This window comes from Ascaphus truei, chromosome 2 (assembly GCF_040206685.1).
Source record: "Ascaphus truei isolate aAscTru1 chromosome 2, aAscTru1.hap1, whole genome shotgun sequence".
Lineage (NCBI taxonomy): Eukaryota > Metazoa > Chordata > Amphibia > Anura > Ascaphidae > Ascaphus > Ascaphus truei.
The window spans coordinates 111,413,267-111,435,975 of record NC_134484.1 but is presented as its reverse complement, the minus strand read 5'-3'; positions in this window follow the sequence as shown (position 1 = coordinate 111,435,975).

Below are 22,709 nucleotides of genomic sequence, written 5' to 3'. Positions count from 1 at the left end.
GCAGCTTCATCGATACTTTTTACCATATATGTCAATAGTGATCTCACTGTCTTGGTGAAAGTAACCAACGCTATAAATAGCAATCTCTATAAACCTATGCATTATAATTTAACCAAAGAGTAAAACATGGCATTTAAAACCGTTCAATTAAATAAAGGTATCATAACCTACGTTTCTGATTTGTCATAATGTAATTTAAACTGTCATAAATTACATTATGACAGATCAGACGCGGAGTTTTACCAAGATACATTTCCCAATAGAAATAACTCCTGACAGGGGTTCTTCCAACTTTTGTTTTTATTAATACCTGTTATCTTTTGCTTGTAATACCTGGCGGGTACTCAAGTAGATACACGGGCACAAATAAGAAGAGTATAGTATCCAAGCCAATGGTGGGACTGTTGGAATTTCTGCAAAGTCAAGCCTCTGCAATTGGATTGATAGAGGCATTACCATGGCAACGGAATGCATAAATGTCCACACTCGGTCAAGTTCCGCCCACCCCCAAAGAAGTTCTGATGAACGAAACACGCATCAAGTTTTGGTGACGTGAGATCGTGTGACATCATTAGCGCGACCGAGACACATGTTTATTAGAGATTCTAGTATTAGAGTTGTTTAGCTGCAGTGTGATTTATGCTATATAGGGCATTTTAGTACAAACATTATTCGTCTCCCCGGGCACCCACTGGCATTGCTATTTCAGCGTAGAAAAGGATATAATGTAGCTTCATACTCTTAAGTGTGGTGTCGATTTGGAGCAATAGCCACTGACAGTATACAGTGGTCTGTGATCTGTTTTAATAAAATATGTCACCAAGCCATACTATTCCTTAGGGATCTTAAAGTCACCTAACTTCACTGGTCAATTCTACCCTTCATCACTTACCTTGTTATTTGTTTGCATCTTGCCCATGTTTACGTAGTTTCAGGCTGCGTCCATTTACGTAGTTTCACACTGTAGCCGTGCGGAGGCTGAGGGAAAGCGGGTGCTTTCTCTGGCCTTAGTACGCGCGCCGTCCAGGGACTTATCTATGGGCGGGCCAGTGACGTCACAGAGCTGGTTCGCCCTCATTGGGCGAACCGCTCACGTGACCGCCCTATCGCGAGAGAAATCAGTTTTGACCGATTTCACGCGCGCGCGCTTCCGCACTCACGCGCACGCACGCTTTAAAAACGCGATCACTGCCCTTAGGCAGTCTGATCGCTCAGCGTGCGCGTGGTCTGCCCCTGTACGAACGCAGCCTTAGTTTATTCACTTCCACGTTTTTATGAGCCCGGACCTCTGCACTACCAGTGCACCTGCAGCAAGTCACTATCTCGTGCACAGCTATTGATTTAATTCATTTTTAAACATATTAGTTCTCTCCTTGACATTATTTTACTTTATCTAATAAAGGTTATTTTTAATTTTCACATTAATCTGTGAGGTAGAGTGCATCACTGGGGAGGCTCCTGTAAATATATCGATTTGTTTTTTTAATATGGCTCAATTTTAATCATTTGCTTGTGCTACATTTTGATTGTTCACTGTGTATTGATATATTTTAGCTTCATGTTTATGACCATTATCTGATATTTACAGAAAGTGCGTTTTAACCATTTATCTGGAACCCGACATGTATAGTATTTGTCTTTGATATATTTAAGCTTCAATTTTAAGATCCACACCTGACTTTCTAATGCAATTTTAACCATGGTGGTTTGTAATCATTCATTCGTTTTTGACTCTTTATGTGTATCTATTTGATGCAGTAACATTTAGCTGTTTTAGGTTATTTATTTAATCCGATCTATTCCTATTTCCATTATTTTTCTGCATTCACACAACAAGGAGAATCACACTAAGCACCACCCTTGAGACTGTTTAGAGTCAGACGTTCTTTCAATTTTTCTGCCTATCTGCATTCAGGTTCACTGTATTTTATACTAGGGGATTTTGTTAATGAAGCCTGAAGTTAACCTTTTCGGGTTGTATTGGTCTGCAAACGGGTTTTGTTTTTTAGTTTATGGTGTTTTGAGTTAGTTTGTTAATAAAAGTAATTTTTTTGTGAATTGCATCTCCATCGTGTTTTAACTTGAAGAATCCCTTCTAAGGACTAAATAGCTATTGAGGGATTCCAGACAGAGGGATGTCCTTTATTGCCACACATACTGTGCATTTCACACACGTCTTTAACAAAGACACAATAATTGTGAATATACACTTTTATTGAGTATACTAGTGCTTTGTGGATCACACAGACTGTGTTATGTGTTCTTTTCTGTCTTTATGTCCGGTATCGGAAATTAAAAGGATTTTTACTGACTGACTGCAGACGCTATGTAAGATCTGCAAGATGAGCATAAAACTCAAGAGAAGAAAAGTGTGAGTTTAAACTCTATAGAACCACAAGGAAAGCTCTATTTGTTTTAACATATTACACCAGTATGTTTTTTTTTCTTCTTCTTTGTTTGCACATATTCCGTGGACTGACCCATTGTGCCCAAGAGAGCCAACACCAAATATTAACATTTTGTGGTTTTAGAGAAAACCCATGTTTTATTTTAGGTTGCAGCCACCTGTTTCCACCTAGACACTAATGGTCACTACACCCATATTTTGGTATTATTCGATCAACATTTAATCATGAGCGCACTGATATCTTTGTAGTGCCGATTATATGCTTTTTTTCTGTCCATGTATTGGACACAATAGTGTGTATTGCTGTTTCTGAGGGTAAGATTTTCTTGCCTCTGCCAAAACTGTGAAACATAGAAAAACAACCGTGTACAAGCTCCAAGAGTTTTGGTCAAAATGCCTTAGAAAGCAATAATGAATAATGTATTATCACAGGAGTTGACACCGGAACATGTGGATTGAAGGGCTGTACAATAACAGAATAAGTGCAGAATAATGGGGGTATCAAGGAGGGATTATAATCAATCCTTACCTTTTCCTGGTGTCTACCAAAAGTGTGTGCTGTTTTTGAAGTGAAACTGTGTTTTTTGTTTCACTTTAAAATATAGAATATATAAGCATATGACGTTTACTTTTCAGCAACAGCTAATAACAGGAGAACTGGTTGTACTAGTTGAGGTGGCCATGGCTGCCTGCTGCTCAGGGTGATTCACTACAGTATCATTAATATCATTGTCATGCTGCTACCACCAACACCACTAACAAGGAGAGGAGGCTCTCTGTGCAGCTCAGATTGCGAAAAAAATCGCAGGGGGAGAATTTGAATATGATCTGTGATGACTTTGCTGCTACGCCGAGCGGTTCTGGCATTTTCCTGCCTCACGGTTTAAGAGGATTTCAGATGCTTTCTGAATACCGTGATAACTCAAATGACACAAACTGCCTGGTGGGAACATGCCACATCGTTCTATATAGCAGCAACGTTATCGAAGCTACAAGAATAGGCCCCCTTGACTTTTAATGCTCTCTAAATTGTTTGCAAATTCTAACGTTTTCCAAAAAAAAAATTGGTGCCGTGCAAAGATTTTGCAAATGATTCGTGATCTCTGGCAAAACGTTTGCACATCTGTCCTTCATACAGTATATAGACCTTTTTGCAAATAAAAATATTAATGTCAAAATATTGCTGTGATTTATCAAAAATGTGGGATTTTCACACATTCCCATCAACAAAAAAATTTAACAAACAAATATATAAAAAATGTGCAAAGCAAATTTGAAAAGCACATCGTTACCTAAACTCTATTTCCTTCTTCTGTAGGTAAATTTGTTTAGGAAACGTTTGCTATTTTTTGGTTAATTACACTGTTATAATGTTCCAAGATTACATAATATACATTATAATGTTCCAAGGGGCCCCCGATGAAGCCACGCAGGTTAAACATATGTCGGGTACGTCTGACGTCACCTCCTTAGTGACGTCGGCTCATCGGAGGTATGTGGGCTCGTTCTGGGTTGCAGTGCTTTACAGTCTGCAGTCGTGGGCAGCAACAGCAGTCTACCCAATTTTGTGGTTATACTAACTGCAGTTGATATATTTTCAGCCACTGTTACAAGTCATCTAACAGTGTTACAAACACTGCTGCTTGTGTCAACATCTACATTGATGTTAAGTACGACTTTAGTCACTTCACAAACTTACTGAAATGCTACATTCAGTACAAACCCAAATAAACAGTGTACTCTGCAACAGTTTAGTGGTAAGGGGTTCCTATTCTGGGTCTCTACTTACAAATCTGGGTTACTATTGCTGACTATTTTAAGGAAAAGGTGGAATTCATACGTCAGAACATCCCCTCTGTTTCCTCCTCCCATCCTACACTTCTTCCTAACTCGCCTACTGCCTTCCTTGACTCTTTTTCCACTCTGTCTCAGAGGAGGATGTGTCGCTGTTGATCGCCTCTTCTCCCTCTACCACCTGCCCTCTTGACCCCATTCCCTCCCATCTCTTAAAACCTCTTGGTCCTACTATAATCCCTATGCTCACACATTTTTTTAACTCCTCCCTCTGCTCTGGAACCTTTCCATCCTCCTTCAAATATACAACAGTTATATCAATACTCAAAAACAGTAATCTTTACCCTACCTGTCTTTCTAACTATCGACCTGTCTCCCTCCTGCCTTTTGCCTCTAAACTCCTTGAACGTTATGTATTCTCTCGCTTGCTCCATTTTCTCAACACCTATTCTCTCCTAGACCCTCTACAATCTGGCTTCCGCACTGCTCATTCCACGGAAACAGCCCTCACTAAAATAACTAACGACCTCCATGCTGCCAAAGACAGAGGTCATTGCACTCTGCTCATATTACTCAACCTCTCTGCAGCATTAGACACCGTGGACCACCCTCTTCTCCTTCGCATTCTCCATACTCTTGGTATTCGGAACAAAGCTCTATCCTGGATCTCATCCTACCTCTCCCATCGTACTTTCAGTGTCTCTTCTGCTAACACCTCCTCCTCCTCTATTGATCTCTCTGTGGGGGTACCCCAGGGTCTGTCCTGGGACCTCTTCTCTTTTCTCTGTACACACTCTCTCTAGGTGACCTAATAACATCTTTTGGGTTTAAATATCACCTCTATGCTGACGACACACAAATGTACTTTTCAACACCCGACCTTACACCTGCTGTACAAACCAAAGTTTCTGAATGTCTCTTTGCTATATCATCCTGGATGGCCCTCCGCCGCCTTAAACTCAACATGGCTAAAACAGAGCTCATCATACTTCCTCCCGCTATATGGCGCTATATAAATAAAGACATACAATACAATACAAGACAACAGGATATTGATCCTGATTATATCACAGTTGAAGTATAACTTACCCATCAATCAGTGATAGGGCACGAAGTGGCTATACGACTATATATCCACCTTGATAATTATATGTACTACCTGTATAGATAATGAGCTTTAAGCTGCAAATTATGCTATAAATTTAAGCATATTACTAATTACAGTGATGTGAAAAAAGTGTTATTAAATCGGTGCACTATACTAAACCAGAACGGACCATCAGGAAAGGTGTACATAAGGTTTGTGTGTTTGTTTGTGATATACTCCTTGATAAAGTGCAACGTGCACGAAACATGTAGGAGATCTGTTATACCTCCGCTTTTAATGGACAAATAAAGCAATCATTTTTTACACCATTTTTGACCAAGTCTCCTGGCTCTGCGCTATATCTTCTATTTTGCTGACTTCTACTCCATCATTAGCAGCACACTTTACCAAGGGCACAGGATGGAGGAATTTTGAGATATGTTAGTATATTTATATCTTAATAACTCATGTGGTTTAATAGGGGTCCTGGGACTATCCAATGAGGTGTTGGAGGAGTGGGTTCATACCCCCTTGCTCTTCTTCTTCAGGGTCTATTTGTTTCTTTTAAGGACTCCATATCACATGGGAGTTAGTTTTGATTTACCTTTCATTATTAGCAGCCTCATATCCTGTGCCTTTGATTATGTATTAAATTGGAATACTACTGCACCGACACACTTTATTCGAGCAAATACCCGGTATGTACCTGGCAGATACCTGGAATGCGCCGCTCCTAACCTCTGACAAGCCCCGTTGCATTTGCCTTCCCAGCCTGGGTTCATGCCTGGCTGATGGGCGGCTGATCTGTTAAATGATAATGATTAGGATTTAATAGGCTGCAATGCTTCGCGTGTCTACCAGATGGCATAAATTCATGAATTGTAATGCAGTTTATATATATATACTGTGCAGTATTGCAGCCAGCGGGAATAAAATGCTTCAATCCCTGCTTGGAAAATAACTCAATGCACTCGGGCAGAAAACAGTCACAAACCTCAATACACCCGGGTATACCCGAATTCGTGGGACTAGCCAAGCTCGAATAAAGTGTGTCGCCAGTGTATATTGTATTGTATTGTATTGTATTGTATGTCTTTATTTATATAGCGCCATTAATGTACATACAGTAGCGCTTCACCGTAGTAATACATGTGGTAATCAAATAAATAACAGACAATATAAATAACAGATCATGGGAATAAGTGCTTTAGACATTAAAGTAACATTAAGGAAGAGGAGTCCCTGCCCCGAGGAGCTTACAGTCTAATTGGTAGGTAGGGAGAATGTACAGAGACATTAGGAGAGAGTATATTATTATTTGGATCCGTCGCTAGAGCACGTATACTACTTAAATGTTTTTCTCACTGGGGGGAGTACCATATCGGGATTGCTCTAATGCCAATTCCACGCCTAGGCACACCAGTCCACCATTGTAGGGGCTAAAGGGACCATGCACAGAATGACAGATAATGGGAGCATACAGTACTGTAGATTGGAAGTGCACCCTTGAATTTAGCCGTGGTAGGGGTCTGGAATTAACTCCAACGCATTGAGAGTAAATAGAAGGCACATTCCCATCATCAATGGACTCTATAATAAAGTGGCAATTGTATGGATCCAAGGGAAGGTGTGTATTAAAACCAGTCTTGTTTGTGCAACAAAGTTCCTGGTGTCCTTTATTATCAACCTCAACACAACACAAAGAGTAGCGCTGATACTGTATAAATGTGTATGTGTGATAACCAGTGAAAAATAGAAAAAATGAATCAAATTAAACGTGTGTATATATATAACAAGACTGGTTTTAATACACACCTTCCCTTTGATCCATACAATTGCCACTTTATTATAGAGTCCATTGATGATGGGAATGTGCCTTCTATTTACTCTCAATGCGTTGGAGTTAATTCCAGACCCCTACCAGGGCTAAATTCAAGGGTGCACTTCCAATCTACACTACTGTATGCTCCTATTATCTGTCATTCTGTGCATGGTCCCTTTAGCCCCTACAATGGTGGACTGGTGTGCCTAGGCGTGGAATTGGCATTAGAGCAATCCTGATATGGTACTCCCCCCAGTGAGAAAAACATTTAAGTAGTATACGTGCTCTAGCGACAGATCCAAATAATAATATACTCTCTCCTAATGTCTCTGTACATTCTCCCTACCTACCAATTAGACTGTAAGCTCCTCGGGGCAGGGACCCCTCTTCCTTAATGTTACTTTAATGTCTAAAGCACTTATTCCCATGATCTGTTATTTATATTATCTGTTATTTATTTGATTACCACATGTATTACTACTATGAAGCGCTACTGTATGTACATTAATGGCGCTATATAAATAAAGACATACAATACAATACAATATAGTATTCCAATTTAATACATAATCAAAGGCACAGGATATGAGGCTGCTAATAATGAAAGGTAAATCAAATATATATAAATATATATATAAAATATATATAAATATATATATATAACTGTGATATATTGTGATGATTACGAACAAACCAATCACAAAAATGATGACGAAGTGTTCAATTTCAGGAAACAGTCCATATGAAGTTGGCTTCTTAAATGATCTAGCCTGATCACAAAAGACCTATAGAACAAAAAAAAGAAAAGAAACACCAGCTCCATAGCATAATACTGTTGATAAAAAAATATTTATTACAACATGGAGTAGTCACGAGAACCTATACTCACATTGTGGGTATAAACACATTTGTTTGAGACAATCTGTGTGTACGTGCTGGTAGTAGGAGAACGAGTCAAATGCTGTCAGTATTTAAACCAGAGGAACCAGGTTTCCAAAGTTATATTTATTTATTTATTTATAAAATATTTTACCAGGAAGTAATACATTGAGAGTTACCTCTCGTTTTCAAGTATGTCTTGGGCACAGTTATAAGGAGTACTCATCTGCTGTATAGTGGATTTCAAAAGGTAAGCTTATCTCCTCCAATTCAATATGTCACTCAGAGGGGTATGCTCCTCTATAGTACCACAGTCAGCTCTGGCCGGCGTCTCAGCCACAGTTCAAGCCGCAATAGAGCCGGCGGAGCAAACAATGCAGAGTAGAGCGCTCACGTGTGTACTACGCTTCCTGGATCCACGTTCTAGGCCCCACCTCCAAACAGTGCGTCACTACGTGAGTCACGACGTCCAACGTGTTTTGTCACGATTGTGACTTTCTCAAGGATAGCTATATATGTAGCCCCCTCATTATTTCCCCCCCAGCCTGGCACATAAATCCTTGTAAGAGCTGGCCGTGCTAGGATTAATAGTTAGCTACGGTAGTGAGATAACCTCCCCTCAGTTGCTAAAGTGTAGCAGTTTTACAGGCACAAGTCTGGGATTGTGGAGTTGCAAGGAGAGGGGGAGGGATCGTTTGTCACCTCCTGCTGTATGTTATAGTGTGGGTTCTGCAAAAGACAGGAGTCTTTCCCTCACCTAGGGAAGAGCAGGTTCATTCCTCCCCTTGGGGGTTAGGACCAGGGACTGCTAAGTGAAGACAGCCTGGGAATCCAGCTCCTGGGAGGCACAGTTAAGACCAAGAGAATAGAAGCCCTTCCTGAATGATATTCAGGCTGAACAGTATTTTGGGATGCAGTGTGCTAGGAGCTAGGAAGCCCAAAAGATTTGTGGTGAACTACAGGCAAAGACTGACCCATAAGTACTTGCCTGAATGGGAAGGGGCACTGAGGGAACTTGCCATGAAGAGAGAATTATACAGGGAACCTGTCTAATGAGGTATTGTGCTCCACATGATAATAATTGATCCTGTGCAAGCCTGGAGCTGGTGTGCCCATCAATAAAATACCTGTGAGTTGCAAAAGATCCTGGCGCCCTATTTCTTCCTGTCCTTCCAACCATCAACTATCCTCCATTACAGCCAAGGCCTAAACCCACCAGAGGGAACCCTGAGATCACAGGTAACTGACCGATGAGCTAACACTCTAATCCCATCAGGAGCAGGGCAGAACCCTGTTCACCCTATCCTCTGTGTGTATATATACACATATACACACCCACACACCTATTCCCCCCCCCCCCTCTGCGGCAGCATCCGTCATCACTCCTTCATTTGGAAAGCATAGTAAGTACCTGTTGACACGCAGTGCACCGCCAGTATCCTTCCCTGTCGGGTGGAATTTCCTTTTACCACAGTCACATGCTTGAAGGAGGCAGAAAAAGAACCAGAGTAGAGGGAGGAGTTGGAAATGTGTCATTTTCAATATTTGAGTAAGGGCAAGAGGTTTGAGGAGATCGGAGGGAATGGGTCAAGAGGTCAAGTGGTAGAGGGAGAAGAAAAGATCAGCAACACATCCTCTGTGACCAAGAAAAAGAAGTCGAGGAAGGCAGGAGGAGAGATAGGAATAGGTGTAGAATGCAAGGAGGATACAGAGGGGGTGTCTTGAGAAATGTTATCCACTTATGTTTTGAAATAGTCAGCAAAATCCTGAGGTGAAATGGAGGAAGAAAGATAGGTAAAAGACAGTGGTTTGAGTAGAGAGTCAAGGAGAGAGGAGTCTGTGTGGGTTAGACATGTGAATGTTGATTAGTGCCAAAAAGTAGGTTTGTTAATCCTGGGAGAGGGGCAAAGTTGAAACAGAATAGGATAAATTTGTATGAAGGAAGTCAAAAAGTATGAGATTTTTTCCAGAAGCATTCAGAGGAGTGACAGCAGGAGTAGAGCATGCATGAGTGAAATTTTAGCTAGGGTCTGGGGTTAGAAGAACGAGAGCAGGAGAGAAAAAGAGGCATCTTGATCAAGAGATGAGGATAGGGCAGAGTTTTAGTTTCTGACCAGGATGTCAGTCTGTAGCACATCAGAGAGAGGCAATGGAGGAGCGCAAAGTTGAATCATGAGCTGGTAGGATAATGGAAAGCAGGGATCTGCAGAAATTAGTGGTAGATGGAGGTAGAGAAGTGAGAGAGAGAAAATCAGATAAGAAAATGGTCAGAGAGATGAAAGGTGGAAATGGAAAAGTCAGAGAGCGAAAGATAATGAAGCTGATTTTATTTTAATGACAGAGTATCAAAGCAGGAGGTTTACAAAGCTGAACCACAAAATTTCAGCCCCAGGGACCCCTTGTATGGGGTGCTGGTATCACCCTGCATGTTTAGTTCTCCCACATCAAAGCCCACATGACAAGGACCTTTAAACACACAAGAGATACCAGCACCCAATACCGGGGCCTGTAACTCAGGAAGCAGGGGTCCCTGGGGCTGAAATGAATGCGGTTCAGCTCTGGAGACCCCCTGCTTCAATAATGTTATTAAAATAAAATCCGCCCAATTGCCTGTTAGTGGCGCGCAGAGAGTGATTGATTCTATCTGCTCTCACTGCACGTCATCACTTATCTATTCCTTACTACACCTTTTATATCTTGTCTATATAGATGTAGCATACTTTATTGCACCTATTATTGCATGATAATGAATTATCGCTGCGAAATATAACAGTGTACAATTTGCGAGCTAAATCGCACCATTTAGTGTCTAACTCTGTGGTTTCCAACTTTTTTTTTGGTTAAGGAACCCTATGTGAAATTCTGAGGAGCCCCAACCCTCTCCAACAGCGTGCCTGACATCAGATACTTTGTAAATTCTTCTTTATTTGGTACAATGTTAAAATTACAGGGAACTCTTTAGGGATGCCCGGGGAACCCAAGGGCTCCTAGGAACCCTTGTTGAAAAACACTGGTCTAGCTGTACAATAACGTGAGGTATAATGACTGCTACATCTGTACGTTTTCTCCTATATGTACTGTTGCTCATGAATCTACAATCTTAGCTAAATCCTAGTATAGTAATTACTGTACATGGAATGTACGGCATTGAAATATAAAACTCATTTCTATTTACTTTAATATGTGGTCTATATATAGAAAACTGAATAATATATAAGGTTTCTTGGCTTCAATCACGCAGACATTAATTACGCCTTATTTACTAGATCTACTTCCTTTTTTACTTGAAAACCAGGCAATTAGAACTAATTGATTCTTACCAGGTTTAATAAAATGTGATGGATGTATAGATTCAATCAGGTTTACATGACTAAGTATATCCTGAATGTTGTCTTGTTCCTCTTATATATTGTAAGTGTATGATAATATTACAGTACTTTGGAGGACATTGTCTGTATTTGGCAAAACATTAAAGACACTAAATATTGCATATGTTTAATTTAAGAAATTGTTTTACATGAGCTACATAGTAGTAGTACTGTATGTAGTAGATTTCATGGGTAATTTGTCTCTCTATATTATGTAACCATATTAGTAAATATATATGTAACGGGTGTTCCCTCTGGCCTGACCCACCCAATCTCATATTGGCCCGTGTAGTCTAACCAGTCTCCCATTACAAGGCGTGTGTGGTGGTGCACCTGCAAGTAACAGGACTCTTGAGTCTCCCGCTTGGTGTTATTAGGGGATGTCATCAGGACAGGTAGCTGAGGTAGTGGGTACGAGTCCAACTTACATCATGTGCAGCGCCTCCACCTCATCAGGATCTGTGCTTCCGCAGGGAGATGGTCCTGGTGAGGAACTCCTTCTTGGTGCCATCCACTGTTGAGTAATCTCACACTCACACAGTGGGGTTCTTTTTCTCAAGGACATCTTTATTGAATACAGGGATGTAGCAGACTGCCCCATGCAGCTGCCGGCTCTAGCCGCACATCTCTCCGTTCTGTCCCTTTGCCAGGTACGCCCTCCCGTATTGAAGTGGGATTCCCTTTCTCCTAGGGAGATCACCGCTGTGCCAGGTCCCTGGACACAGTATGGCGTAGACAAACTTAACTGATCACTCTGCTACCGCTAGTTACTGCACTAGGGTCACAAAAGTGATTCTCCAACCTTGTACCTTCTGGTTACTATTTCTCCACCAACAACAACACTAACTGTCAGTGTTGTGCCCTTTATACTCCAGGGGGCAGGCGCATCTCTGAGGTCACTATCCAGGGACTCAGAGCATACAGCCACTCCCTTCCTTACACAGGGCACCACACTAGGGTGTGAGGGAAAACCTCCATAACTACTGTGGGCAGGCCTGTATTTACCAGGACTTACTGCCAACAGGGAAGATGTATGCAGTCATTATTATGCATGGCTACATACTCCCCCTGGTTGATACCCACCGTCCCGGCTGGGACCTAAATTTGGTGTACCTTGCGCCAGGAAACACTGCAAAAGAACACACAAATAACATAGCAAACATCATCACATGAACATAATAATGTAAGCCTAGTACACTCACTGACCAGCAGGGAGCGCTAAAGAAAACAACAGACCACTCTATTGGATACTCAATAATAATGCCGAGGATCTGGCTTCTTCACCTCTCGCCCCGCGGCATCATGTACAGTCACGCTGTATTCTCTGGGTACTCCTCGCTCATTGCAGTATACCACCTTGTGCATATATACACTGCGCCCTATCTTCCATACCCTCATCAATTGAGCTACCCTCTGCTCGGCCTGTATCCCTTTTATGGCTCCCCCTCTCTCCACGATATAATACTGTATATCAGTTTTGAGCCATCTCTCCCTATTCTCCTCGATCTCTCGCATTAGAGGTTCAGGGACATAAGGGTAATCAAGCCCATGGGACTTCCTATACTTCGCCGCAATAGCCCGTTCAGCTCGACACGACCTGGTCAAGCCACCTTGCCCAGCCGCCCCGGGCAACACCCATGACAGGGGCTCATCCGTTTCTACCGGATCATCCAACCCTGCGGACCCCTTAGGAATAATAAGGCCTGCCTGGATCCGATCCCACCTTACCCTTAGGGCCCTAAGGTATGACTCATCGTCAAAGTCACCGGCAGCCCACCAGTGATCAACCACCCCTTCCCTCTCTAAAATAAAGCGAGTACGGTCGAACCATGATACATAGCCCTCGTACAATGGGGCCCACCACCTAGTTTCCTTCCGTTCCTCGGAGCTAGGATCGGTACTCTCTTCTATGGACTCCTCATCAGGCCCACCAGAAGACACCCCAGATGTACCTTCAGATCTCTCATTAACCCTTTTATACTGAGAGGTATTTCGTACGGTAATACTAAGCCCACTAGGGCAATCGCTAGATACCGACACCTGCCTAGACATACTCCCTCCTCCCTCCGACCCATCATCCGACGTACCCAAGTCCAGGCTTCCAGTCCGATCATCGGAGGACCCCGTGACTCCCCGGACAACCCTAAGCTGGAACTGGACCCAAATAAAATAGTGACGGGTACAGGGGCTTTAGCTAGGGCCTTGGGGCTAACCTTGGGTGTGGACGGGGTTTGGGGACGGGACCGAACAGTAGGTACTGACAGGGTTTCGACCTGCTCTCCAGTGATACCTGTCTTAACGTCGCCACAAAGTCCATCTTTATCTTCAACAGCGGAACTTCTGGGGTTGCAGTTCAAACGTCCGTTCCCCCTGGTAGTAGGGGATCGTTTCCCGCTGCTTGACCTCAGAGGCGGCACCATCTCCCACTCGGGGCCTCCCTGGTCCGCCTGAACCACCTCCGCACACGCACGTGCTGCGACGCCATCTTGGGATGGATCCCCAATCGAGATCTCTTCCTCTACCAGGACATCCGGCAACGCCCGTCTGCTGCGTGATCCAGTCTGGCTCTCGACTCGCTCCTCCGGCTCTTCCTCCCCTCGGTTCTGCAACAGGCACGCTGTCTTAGTACCTCGCGGGGTCGGGGTTGATCGACCCGCCTCCGATCCACTAGTCACCACGGCAGTGGGACTCCGGCGATCAGGTGGTCGCGGTACGGGAGACACTCGACTCCGCGTCTCCATACCACGAGGAATTTCATCCCTCCATGGCGTACCAATGGTATGACAGTCTCGTCTGATGACTGTCTTACTCGCCAGCCTTGCACACTCCTCGTCCGAGGATTCCAGTTTGCAGTTCGGCCGAGGCATCCCAGTAGGAGACCGGCGATGGGCTCCTCGGTGATCACCTCTCCGATGGCTGAGTTTCTCTATCGGAAGTACCAATGATGGCTCCGACTCTGCGGGACTGGCACTCTTGTTCCAGAGAGCTCCCGGCTGTTCTTCTCTTGGAATCGGGACATTCCCGGCCATTCCCACAGTTTGCACCGGTACGAATGTGGTCATTGGCCACATGTTCTGCAGTCCGCAGTGGGGGCATCGGGCCTCGCTGCCCACGGCTCCGCCCGGCAGTCTGCACTGCAGGCAAAGACACGCCACAGTCTCCACACCCTCCACACAGATTATCAGGAAGCCTCCTGGAGCTGAATAAGGGTGAGCGGAAATCGCAGGACCTTGGTCCACTTTGTCAGCAGTCTCAGCCATCTTTACCAGCGGAGGCACTCGTCTCAGAGGTCTATACTGGTCAATGGCTCTTCGCAACTGAAAGGCATGGGCTGATGTAGCAACCCTTCCTCCCATTTTCTCTGTCGACATCCGGTGAAACCGCAAACCACTCCCCCTGGTTGAAACTAGGGGGATGTCTCGTAGACTTGTAGGCTGACCCAGCACAGGTGCGGAGTGAGTCATAGTCCATGAGGGCGCGGCTCCAGCTTTCGCGCCAAACTCCTCAGCGGGGTGGAGTTTTCTGGTTGGCGCCAATCCTGGCCAACATTTAGCAGACTGCAAAGTTGCAAGACTTTCTGCAGCATGCCCACGCGGCGTCCCGGGGAAGCGGGAACCGCCATCTTGGTAAGCATTGTCTTTTCTGTCATTGAAGGCAGCGTCTGGCTGTTTGTCAATTGGGGTATAACAAAGTCCATTTCGCTCTTCCCATCTCGCAAGACTATCATCCTCACTATTCTCGGGGGTATCTTCCCAAGAACATAGGCAGGACAAACACGGCGCAGCCACGGCTTTCACGCCATTCCACAACAAACTCACAAAAGTCTCTTCTGTAGCTTGTTCTTCGTCCACGCACAGTTCATATGCGTGTTCTTCTTCTGACCGCAATCCTGGACCTTCTGCTCTATGCAGATCCTCCATTCTTGTGGTTCTCTCTCTCCGCCATCCTGGACCTTCTGTTCTGTACAGATCCTCCATTCTGACAGGTCTCTCGTGATCGTTGAACACTGATTTTCTGTACGTGGAGCTCCGCTCTGCGGGGCAGCTACCACATCTGTACAATAAACATGCCTTGTGCACCACCTTGTGTACCTAACGTAGATCTGACTCGTGTTTGCACTACCTCAGGCTAGGCTCACTCTTTCTGTGTCTACTGTAACACGTTCCTCCAGTCTGTGCTCCTTGGTAAGCGATCTGAAATGGAGACTAGAGTACTCTGGCTCTTCCATGCAGTACTTTGGGCGTCGACCTACTTTTGGCTAGCCTAGTGCGGACCCGTCCAGAATTCCTGCTCTCAGTTACCAGTTTATCCCTTAGGCGTCCCCCGCTAGCGCTACCTCAAGGCGACTAGAACAGCAATAGCCCCCGGCTCCAGACTCACTAACCCCGTACGGATCCCAAGGCGTCTTTGCGGCATGCAGCTCCAGCATCTCCCTGACTACCCCTGGCTCCGTCCCACGCAGCACAAAGTGGCAGCAGACACTTCTCTCTTTCCTAATGTGTGCCTAGCAAAAGCCTGTCCTGTTGACAGGTATATCTCAGCAGCGCCTCCAATTGTAACGGGTGTTCCCTCTGGCCTGACCCACCCAATCTCATATTGGCCCGTGTAGTCTAACCAGTCTCCCATTACAAGGCGTGTGTGGTGGTGCACCTGCAAGTAACAGGACTCTTGAGTCTCCCGCTTGGTGTTATTAGGGGATGTCATCAGGACAGGTAGCTGAGGTAGTGGGTACGAGTCCAACTTACATCATGTGCAGCGCCTCCACCTCATCAGGATCTGTGCTTCCGCAGGGAGATGGTCCTGGTGAGGAACTCCTTCTTGGTGCCATCCACTGTTGAGTAATCTCACACTCACACAGTGGGGTTCTTTTTCTCAAGGACATCTTTATTGAATACAGGGATGTAGCAGACTGCCCCATGCAGCTGCCGGCTCTAGCCGCACATCTCTCCGTGCTGTCCCTTTGCCAGGTACGCCCTCCCGTATTGAAGTGGGATTCCCTTTCTCCTAGGGAGATCACCGCTGTGCCAGGTCCCTGGACACAGTATGGCGTAGACAAACTTAACTGATCACTCTGCTACCGCTAGTTACTGCACTAGGGTCACAAAAGTGATTCTCCAACCTTGTACCTTCTGGTTACTATTTCTCCACCAACAACAACACTAACTGTCAGTGTTGTGCCCTTTATACTCCAGGGGGCAGGCGCATCTCTGAGGTCACTATCCAGGGACTCAGAGCATACAGCCACTCCCTTCCTTACACAGGGCACCACACTAGGGTGTGAGGGAAAACCTCCATAACTACTGTGGGCAGGCCTGTATTTACCAGGACTTACTGCCAACAGGGAAGATGTATGCAGTCATTATTATGCATGGCTACATACTCCCCCTGGTTGATACCCACCGTCCCGGCTGGGACCTAAATTTGGTGTACCTTGCGCCAGGAAACACTGCAAAAGAACACACAAATAACATAGCAAACATCATCACATGAACATAATAATGTAAGCCTAGTACACTCACTGACCAGCAGGGAGCGCTAAAGAAAACAACAGACCACTCTATTGGATACTCAATAATAATGCCGAGGATCTGGCTTCTTCACCTCTCGCCCCGCGGCATCATGTACAGTCACGCTGTATTCTCTGGGTACTCCTCGCTCATTGCAGTATACCACCTTGTGCATATATACACTGCGCCCTATCTTCCATACCCTCATCAATTGAGCTACCCTCTGCTCGGCCTGTATCCCTTTTATGGCTCCCCCTCTCTCCACGATATAATACTGTATATCAGTTTTGAGCCATCTCTCCCTATTCTCCTCGATCTCTCGCATTAGAGGTTCAGGGACATAAGGGTAATCAAGCCCATGGGACTTCCTATACTTCGCCGCAATAGCCCGTTCAGCTCGACACGACCTGGTCAAGCCACCTTGCCCAGCCGCCCCGGGCAACACCCATGACAGGGGCTCATCCGTTTCTACCGGATCATCCAACCCTGCGGACCCCTTAGGAATAATAAGGCCTGCCTGGATCCGATCCCACCTTACCCTTAGGGCCCTAAGGTATGACTCATCGTCAAAGTCACCGGCAGCCCACCAGTGATCAACCACCCCTTCCCTCTCTAAAATAAAGCGAGTACGGTCGAACCATGATACATAGCCCTCGTACAATGGGGCCCACCACCTAGTTTCCTTCCGTTCCTCGGAGCTAGGATCGGTACTCTCTTCTATGGACTCCTCATCAGGCCCACCAGAAGACACCCCAGATGTACCTTCAGATCTCTCATTAACCCTTTTATACTGAGAGGTATTTCGTACGGTAATACTAAGCCCACTAGGGCAATCGCTAGATACCGACACCTGCCTAGACATACTCCCTCCTCCCTCCGACCCATCATCCGACGTACCCAAGTCCAGGCTTCCAGTCCGATCATCGGAGGACCCCGTGACTCCCCGGACAACCCTAAGCTGGAACTGGACCCAAATAAAATAGTGACGGGTACAGGGGCTTTAGCTAGGGCCTTGGGGCTAACCTTGGGTGTGGACGGGGTTTGGGGACGGGACCGAACAGTAGGTACTGACAGGGTTTCGACCTGCTCTCCAGTGATACCTGTCTTAACGTCGCCACAAAGTCCATCTTTATCTTCAACAGCGGAACTTCTGGGGTTGCAGTTCAAACGTCCGTTCCCCCTGGTAGTAGGGGATCGTTTCCCGCTGCTTGACCTCAGAGGCGGCACCATCTCCCACTCGGGGCCTCCCTGGTCCGCCTGAACCACCTCCGCACACGCACGTGCTGCGACGCCATCTTGGGATGGATCCCCAATCGAGATCTCTTCCTCTACCAGGACATCCGGCAACGCCCGTCTGCTGCGTGATCCAGTCTGGCTCTCGACTCGCTCCTCCGGCTCTTCCTCCCCTCGGTTCTGCAACAGGCACGCTGTCTTAGTACCTCGCGGGGTCGGGGTTGATCGACCCGCCTCCGATCCACTAGTCACCACGGCAGTGGGACTCCGGCGATCAGGTGGTCGCGGTACGGGAGACACTCGACTCCGCGTCTCCATACCACGAGGAATTTCATCCCTCCATGGCGTACCAATGGTATGACAGTCTCGTCTGATGACTGTCTTACTCGCCAGCCTTGCACACTCCTCGTCCGAGGATTCCAGTTTGCAGTTCGGCCGAGGCATCCCAGTAGGAGACCGGCGATGGGCTCCTCGGTGATCACCTCTCCGATGGCTGAGTTTCTCTATCGGAAGTACCAATGATGGCTCCGACTCTGCGGGACTGGCACTCTTGTTCCAGAGAGCTCCCGGCTGTTCTTCTCTTGGAATCGGGACATTCCCGGCCATTCCCACAGTTTGCACCGGTACGAATGTGGTCATTGGCCACATGTTCTGCAGTCCGCAGTGGGGGCATCGGGCCTCGCTGCCCACGGCTCCGCCCGGCAGTCTGCACTGCAGGCAAAGACACGCCACAGTCTCCACACCCTCCACACAGATTATCAGGAAGCCTCCTGGAGCTGAATAAGGGTGAGTGGAAATCGCAGGACCTTGGTCCACTTTGTCAGCAGTCTCAGCCATCTTTACCAGCGGAGGCACTCGTCTCAGAGGTCTATACTGGTCAATGGCTCTTCGCAACTGAAAGGCATGGGCTGATGTAGCAACCCTTCCTCCCATTTTCTCTGTCGACATCCGGTGAAACCGCAAACCACTCCCCCTGGTTGAAACTAGGGGGATGTCTCGTAGACTTGTAGGCTGACCCAGCACAGGTGCGGAGTGAGTCATAGTCCATGAGGGCGCGGCTCCAGCTTTCGCGCCAAACTCCTCAGCGGGGTGGAGTTTTCTGGTTGGCGCCAATCCTGGCCAACATTTAGCAGACTGCAAAGTTGCAAGACTTTCTGCAGCATGCCCACGCGGCGTCCCGGGGAAGCGGGAACCGCCATCTTGGTAAGCATTGTCTTTTCTGTCATTGAAGGCAGCGTCTGGCTGTTTGTCAATTGGGGTATAACAAAGTCCATTTCGCTCTTCCCATCTCGCAAGACTATCATCCTCACTATTCTCGGGGGTATCTTCCCAAGAACATAGGCAGGACAAACACGGCGCAGCCACGGCTTTCACGCCATTCCACAACAAACTCACAAAAGTCTCTTCTGTAGCTTGTTCTTCGTCCACGCACAGTTCATATGCGTGTTCTTCTTCTGACCGCAATCCTGGACCTTCTGCTCTATGCAGATCCTCCATTCTTGTGGTTCTCTCTCTCCGCCATCCTGGACCTTCTGTTCTGTACAGATCCTCCATTCTGACAGGTCTCTCGTGATCGTTGAACACTGATTTTCTGTACGTGGAGCTCCGCTCTGCGGGGCAGCTACCACATCTGTACAATAAACATGCCTTGTGCACCACCTTGTGTACCTAACGTAGATCTGACTCGTGTTTGCACTACCTCAGGCTAGGCTCACTCTTTCTGTGTCTACTGTAACACGTTCCTCCAGTCTGTGCTCCTTGGTAAGCGATCTGAAATGGAGACTAGAGTACTCTGGCTCTTCCATGCAGTACTTTGGGCGTCGACCTACTTTTGGCTAGCCTAGTGCGGACCCGTCCAGAATTCCTGCTCTCAGTTACCAGTTTATCCCTTAGGCGTCCCCCGCTAGCGCTACCTCAAGGCGACTAGAACAGCAATAGCCCCCGGCTCCAGACTCACTAACCCCGTACGGATCCCAAGGCGTCTTTGCGGCATGCAGCTCCAGCATCTCCCTGACTACCCCTGGCTCCGTCCCACGCAGCACAAAGTGGCAGCAGACACTTCTCTCTTTCCTAATGTGTGCCTAGCAAAAGCCTGTCCTGTTGACAGGTATATCTCAGCAGCGCCTCCAATTGTAACGGGTGTTCCCTCTGGCCTGACCCACCCAATCTCATATTGGCCCGTGTAGTCTAACCAGTCTCCCATTACAAGGCGTGTGTGGTGGTGCACCTGCAAGTAACAGGACTCTTGAGTCTCCCGCTTGGTGTTATTAGGGGATGTCATCAGGACAGGTAGCTGAGGTAGTGGGTACGAGTCCAACTTACATCATGTGCAGCGCCTCCACCTCATCAGGATCTGTGCTTCCGCAGGGAGATGGTCCTGGTGAGGAACTCCTTCTTGGTGCCATCCACTGTTGAGTAATCTCACACTCACACAGTGGGGTTCTTTTTCTCAAGGACATCTTTATTGAATACAGGGATGTAGCAGACTGCCCCATGCAGCTGCCGGCTCTAGCCGCACATCTCTCCGTGCTGTCCCTTTGCCAGGTACGCCCTCCCGTATTGAAGTGGGATTCCCTTTCTCCTAGGGAGATCACCGCTGTGCCAGGTCCCTGGACACAGTATGGCGTAGACAAACTTAACTGATCACTCTGCTACCGCTAGTTACTGCACTAGGGTCACAAAAGTGATTCTCCAACCTTGTACCTTCTGGTTACTATTTCTCCACCAACAACAACACTAACTGTCAGTGTTGTGCCCTTTATACTCCAGGGGGCAGGCGCATCTCTGAGGTCACTATCCAGGGACTCAGAGCATACAGCCACTCCCTTCCTTACACAGGGCACCACACTAGGGTGTGAGGGAAAACCTCCATAACTACTGTGGGCAGGCCTGTATTTACCAGGACTTACTGCCAACAGGGAAGATGTATGCAGTCATTATTATGCATGGCTACATACTCCCCCTGGTTGATACCCACCGTCCCGGCTGGGACCTAAATTTGGTGTACCTTGCGCCAGGAAACACTGCAAAAGAACACACAAATAACATAGCAAACATCATCACATGAACATAATAATGTAAGCCTAGTACACTCACTGACCAGCAGGGAGCGCTAAAGAAAACAACAGACCACTCTATTGGATACTCAATAATAATGCCGAGGATCTGGCTTCTTCACCTCTCGCCCCGCGGCATCATGTACAGTCACGCTGTATTCTCTGGGTACTCCTCGCTCATTGCAGTATACCACCTTGTGCATATATACACTGCGCCCTATCTTCCATACCCTCATCAATTGAGCTACCCTCTGCTCGGCCTGTATCCCTTTTATGGCTCCCCCTCTCTCCACGATATAATACTGTATATCAGTTTTGAGCCATCTCTCCCTATTCTCCTCGATCTCTCGCATTAGAGGTTCAGGGACATAAGGGTAATCAAGCCCATGGGACTTCCTATACTTCGCCGCAATAGCCCGTTCAGCTCGACACGACCTGGTCAAGCCACCTTGCCCAGCCGCCCCGGGCAACACCCATGACAGGGGCTCATCCGTTTCTACCGGATCATCCAACCCTGCGGACCCCTTAGGAATAATAAGGCCTGCCTGGATCCGATCCCACCTTACCCTTAGGGCCCTAAGGTATGACTCATCGTCAAAGTCACCGGCAGCCCACCAGTGATCAACCACCCCTTCCCTCTCTAAAATAAAGCGAGTACGGTCGAACCATGATACATAGCCCTCGTACAATGGGGCCCACCACCTAGTTTCCTTCCGTTCCTCGGAGCTAGGATCGGTACTCTCTTCTATGGACTCCTCATCAGGCCCACCAGAAGACACCCCAGATGTACCTTCAGATCTCTCATTAACCCTTTTATACTGAGAGGTATTTCGTACGGTAATACTAAGCCCACTAGGGCAATCGCTAGATACCGACACCTGCCTAGACATACTCCCTCCTCCCTCCGACCCATCATCCGACGTACCCAAGTCCAGGCTTCCAGTCCGATCATCGGAGGACCCCGTGACTCCCCGGACAACCCTAAGCTGGAACTGGACCCAAATAAAATAGTGACGGGTACAGGGGCTTTAGCTAGGGCCTTGGGGCTAACCTTGGGTGTGGACGGGGTTTGGGGACGGGACCGAACAGTAGGTACTGACAGGGTTTCGACCTGCTCTCCAGTGATACCTGTCTTAACGTCGCCACAAAGTCCATCTTTATCTTCAACAGCGGAACTTCTGGGGTTGCAGTTCAAACGTCCGTTCCCCCTGGTAGTAGGGGATCGTTTCCCGCTGCTTGACCTCAGAGGCGGCACCATCTCCCACTCGGGGCCTCCCTGGTCCGCCTGAACCACCTCCGCACACGCACGTGCTGCGACGCCATCTTGGGATGGATCCCCAATCGAGATCTCTTCCTCTACCAGGACATCCGGCAACGCCCGTCTGCTGCGTGATCCAGTCTGGCTCTCGACTCGCTCCTCCGGCTCTTCCTCCCCTCGGTTCTGCAACAGGCACGCTGTCTTAGTACCTCGCGGGGTCGGGGTTGATCGACCCGCCTCCGATCCACTAGTCACCACGGCAGTGGGACTCCGGCGATCAGGTAGTCGCGGTACGGGA